The sequence below is a fragment of the Heptranchias perlo genome, chromosome 8 (assembly GCF_035084215.1).
Source record: "Heptranchias perlo isolate sHepPer1 chromosome 8, sHepPer1.hap1, whole genome shotgun sequence".
NCBI classification, from domain to species: Eukaryota; Metazoa; Chordata; class Chondrichthyes; order Hexanchiformes; family Hexanchidae; genus Heptranchias; species Heptranchias perlo.
In genome coordinates this window covers 72095964-72100946 of record NC_090332.1, presented here as the reverse complement: position 1 = coordinate 72100946, position 4983 = coordinate 72095964, and the positions used below count along the sequence as shown (strand labels likewise).

At 46.8% G+C, this 4983-nt stretch overlaps 2 non-coding genes across 2 annotated transcripts; both read left to right on the top strand.

Moving 5' to 3' along the window:
- Positions 1–316: 316 nt before the first annotated feature.
- LOC137324858 (U5 spliceosomal RNA) lies at positions 317–430 on the top strand. The gene has a single exon (XR_010963734.1). It is a non-coding gene; the product is annotated as a U5 spliceosomal RNA (small nuclear RNA).
- A 4063-nt stretch (positions 431–4493) lies between these two features.
- Positions 4494–4608, top strand: LOC137324864 (U5 spliceosomal RNA). The gene has a single exon (XR_010963741.1). It is a non-coding gene; the product is annotated as a U5 spliceosomal RNA (small nuclear RNA).
- Positions 4609–4983: the final 375 nt, after the last annotated feature.

Here is a 4983-nt window from a genome sequence, read left to right as displayed (position 1 = left end):
ATGAAAGAGAAGAAATAATAAACTTGGGGCCAACTGAGCCGCGCGGGAACCACAATCACCAACAAGGGCGGCTGATGCAGCGGGAGAGGCCCCGCCCTCTCATTTGCATAACCAGAATGCTTTGCGAAAGGTAAAATTATAATCTTCTTTTTGTCGAAGATATTGTGAGTTTTCAGATACTATTACAATAAAATCTATTTCGGTTGACTTGCACTTCCTCTGGTGTTAATTATAGCGATTGTCGATGGTGTCTCCCTACAATGTTAAAGAGGTAAGCGCTCGGTGGGTGAGAGTAGGGAGGGTGGTTTTATTCAGTACACTCTGGTTTCTCTTCAGATCGTATAAATCTTTCGCCTTTTACTAAAGATTTCCGTGGAGAGGAACACTCGGAGTTTTAATTAATTTTTTGAGACCCTGCTTTTGTGGGGTTCACTTAATATTGAAAGAAAGATTTGGTTTACGTGATGTTTTAGTCGTGTCTCTACGCGGTTGTTTTTATCGTTTCGAGGCGGCTTGGATCAATTTTTTAGACTAATCGGGGTGTGTTTGAAATAACCGGCACCACGGGCCGGGTGGCAGCCTCCTGTGCTGTAAAACTGATTTTAGTCCGACTCGCGCCACTGGTGGGGTAGAGGAATAGGATAACAACGAACACCTCGATAAGGCCATCCCCACGCCTCCACTACTCGCCTTTAAACAGCCACCCAACCTCAAACAGACCATCGTTCGCAGCAAGTTACCCAGTTTTCAGGAGAACAGCGTCCACGACACCACACAACCCTGCCACGGCAACCTCTGCAAGACATGCCAGATCATCGACACGGATACCACCATCACACGAGAGGACACCACCCACCAGGTACATGGTTCATACTCCTGTGACTCGGCCAACGTTGTCTACCTCAAACGTTGCAGGAAAGGATGCCCCGGAGCATGGTACATTGGCGAGACCATGCAGACGCTGCGACAACGGATGAACGGACACCACACAACAATCGCCAAACAGGAGGGTTCCCTCCCAGTCAGGGAACACTTTAGCAGTCAAGGACATTCAGCCACCGATCTTCGGGTAAGCGTTCTCCAAGGCGGCCTTCGAGACACATGACAACGCAAAATCGTCGAGCAGAAGTTGATAGCCAAGTTCCGCACCCATGAGGACAGCCTCAACCGGGATCTTGGGTTCATGTCACGCTACACGTAACCCCACCAGCAAAAAGGGGTAAAAAAATTATGTTTTTTAATATTCCCTCTCTCTCTCTCTGCCATTTTGGGTTTCTTTCTGCCTGTCTGTGTAATTGACACAATGTATATCCAGTGTACTGGGACGTGCTGTTCTCCATGACTGGCCTGTTTGAATAACAACGACACCTTTTGATTGGTGTGATGCTGTCCCAGCATAGTATAAGATATGCGATTTGAGAAACTTTTCACTCGTTCATCTGACGAAGGGGATAATCTCCGCAAGCTTGTGATTTTAAAATAAATTTGTTGGACTATAACCTGGTGTTGTAAGATTCCTTACATTTGTCCACCCCAGTCCATCACCGGCATCTCCACATCATGGGTAGAGGGAGGAGGTGATGTTCAGAGGGTGGAGTCATAGTGCAGGATGAGATGTAAGGCTGGAGGAGTTGTGAAGTAGAGTGTGGTGAGGCCAAGGTGGATTTTGAAGATGAGATTAAATTCTCATCCTCGTGTTCGAATCGCTCCATGGCCTCGCTCCCTCCCGATCACCATAACTTCCTCCAGCTACACAACCCTCTGAGAACTCTGCGTTTTTTTTCAAAAAATACACTTTATTCATAAAATTTGTAGCAAAACATACAGTACAGTTGTCATATCACATTCCAAACGTACTCCAGACCTTCTTTGCAAAGGCGCATTCCAGAAGGAGATGGGTGACGGTTTCGTCTGCACCGCAGCCTCCTCGGGGACAGTGTGCGGTGGTGCTGAGAGTCCAGGAGTGCATGAAGGATCTGACAGGAAGGGCCCTTCTCACCACTGAGTCAAAGAAGAAGACAAAAGGACAAGTGACCAAAAACTTGGTCAAAGGAGCGCCTTAAAGGAGCAGAGAGTTGGGGAGGTTTATGGAGGGAATTCTTAGGGCCTAGATGGCTGAGGCATGGCCAGCAATTGAGGGGCTAAGAAAGTGGGGGTTGCACAATTGGCAAGAGTTGGAGCAAGGTAAAGCAGAAACTGGGACTGTGGGATCAACGATCCCTCTTGATTGTGAGCAAAAATCTGGTCATCAGGTGTGAGGTGCTCTCGGTGTTGCTGTACTTGGCACAGGTCTGGCCGTTCCGCCCCACCTGTCCCTCGTCGAAAAGTTTATGCAAAAAAACACTTTCGACCTCAAGGCGATCAGTAAATGGTCCGCATGTAACGTCCTTGAGACCCTGCGGGAAAAAGAGACGATGGATCCTGTCAGTTGGTTCCCCGAGCAGACTGTCAATGTCATTGGGCAGAACACCTCATGGCCAGAACTTTCAAACAAGCACCAAGACATAGCTTGGCTGGTGGTGAGAAGGGCCTTTCCTGTCAGATCCTTCATGCACTCCCAGACTCTCAGCGCCACCGCACATTGTCCCCGAGGAGGCTGCGGTGCAGACAAAACCATCACCCATCTCCTTCTGGAATGTGCCTTTGCAAAGGAGGTCTGGAGAGAGATGCAGTGGTATCTGTCCAGGTTCGTCCCTAGCAGCTCCGTAACACAGGACTCTGTGCTCTACGGGCTGTTCCCGGGGACGCACAATGAGACGGACATCAACTGCTGCTGGAAGACCATCAACTCGGTGAAAGACGCCCTTTGGTCTGCCGGAAACCTGCTGGTCTTCCAGTGCACGGAGCTGTCCTCGACCGAGTGTTGCAGACTGGCACATTCCAAGGTCCAGGACTACGTGCTCAGGGACGCACTGAAGCTGGATGCGGCCGCCGCAAAGGCTCTGTGGGGAAAGGCAACCATTTAGAGCCTTCCCGCCATTGTATACCAAGGGGCTGCAATCAGGGAAACCCCACCCCCCGGGGCAGAATGTAAAATTCAAATTGCTGTAATGTACTTGTAATGAATCACCCCAGAGTGTCATGAACTGTAATTATGCACAATGTGTTCATTGAACTGTACTTGATATAACCTGCAAATTGTATAATCTGTATTGTGTATGATTGGAATGTGATATGACAACTGTATTGTATGTTTTTGCTACAAATTTTATGAATAAAATATATTTTTTGAAAAAAAAATTAAAATCGGAGATGAGCAATAGGCCAGAATTGGAGGAGCGCAGAGATCTCGGAGGTTTGTAGGGCTGGAGGAGGTTACAGAGACAGGAGGGGTGAGGTCAAGGAGGGATTTGAAAACAAGGATATGAATTTTAAAATCGAGGCGTTCCCGGACCCACACAAAGGCTCCATGGGGTAAGGCCACCGTGTAAGGCCACCTTTGTATTGTACAGAATGTATAAGAAGATATGTACTGTGGTTTGAATTGTAATGACGGGATTGGATTGTCAAACAAGCAGAGACGGTTGCGAGGAGATTTGATAGAGGTATTCAAAATCATGATGGGTCTAGACAGAGTAGATAGAGAGAAACTGTTCCCATTTGCGGAGGGTCAAGAACCAGAGGACATAGATTTAAGGTGATTGGCAAAAGAACCAAAGGTGACATGAGGAAAAACTTTCTTAACACAGCGAGTGGTTAGGAGCTGGAATGGACTACCAGAAGAGGTGGTGGAGGCAGATTCAATCATGGCCTTCAATGGGAACTGGTTAAGTACACGAAAGGAAAAAATTTCTAGAGCTTAGGGGAAAGGATGGGGGAGTGGGACTAGCCGGATTGCTCTTGCATAGAGCCAGCGCGGACTCGATGGGCCGAATGGCCTCCTTCCGTGCTGTAACCTTTCCATAATTCGATGATGTGTACTGTGTTTTGAATTGTAATAATGTGATCGTATTGTGTATGATCTGTGTTGTGTTGTTTTGAACTGTATCGCTTAGAATTGTGATTTTTACATTGAACTGTGTGTATCTTTAAATTCTATGAAATAAACTATATTTTGAAATTTAAAAAAAATACTAAAACAGGACCCATCCTCCCTAAATTCTGACCCTCAAAAAGTTGGAGTAAAACTGCAAATACCAGAATGCAGTGCTGGTGACGAAGGAGCAAAGCTCCGAAAGCTTGTGATTTCAAATTAAGCTGTTGGACGATAACCTGGTGTTGTGCGACTCCTTGCAGCAAACAAGGGCGGCTGATGCAGCGGGAGAGGCCCCGCCCTCTTATTTGCATAACCAGAATGCTTTGAGAAATGTGAAAAGTTATTCCTCTTTCTGTCGAAGATATCGAGAGTTTTTGGGTAGTTTTTATAATAACATCTATTTCGGAAAAAAATTGACTTTCTCTGGTGTCGATGTCGACAGTCGATAGTAGCTCAGTACAATGTTAAAGAGGTAAGCGCGCGGTGGGTGAGAGTAGAGCGAGTGATTTTCTTCAGTACACTCTGGTTTCTCTTCAGATCGTATAAATCTTTCGCCTTTTACTAAAGATTTCCGTGGAGATGAACACTCGGAGTTTTAAGCAATTTTTTGAGGCCCTGCTTCTGGTGGGGCTTGTTTTCAAATTAATAACAGACTGTGGTGAAAGAAGTTTTTGGTTTCACTGTGTGAAGTGGTTGTACCTGCTGGTCGGTGGGTGATAATTTTCAGTTTTCTGTCTTCTGCTTCCACGTGGCCAATTCACCATTGAGGTGACGGGGGCCAGTAGCAGAAATTCAGAATAATCAATGTGCACGCCCCGAGATAGTAGCTGGTTCTATTCTCTCCAGATGCTGCTGTGGACCTTTCGGCCATTTGTTCTTGCTGGACACGTGGACTGTGTAATTGATGCAGCTGGACATCCAGAAGGGCTGACGGGATACTGGGCAACACATTCAAGACGCTTTCAACAGCCCTGCAGATGGAGCGTGGTGAAGATATACTTGGCCCA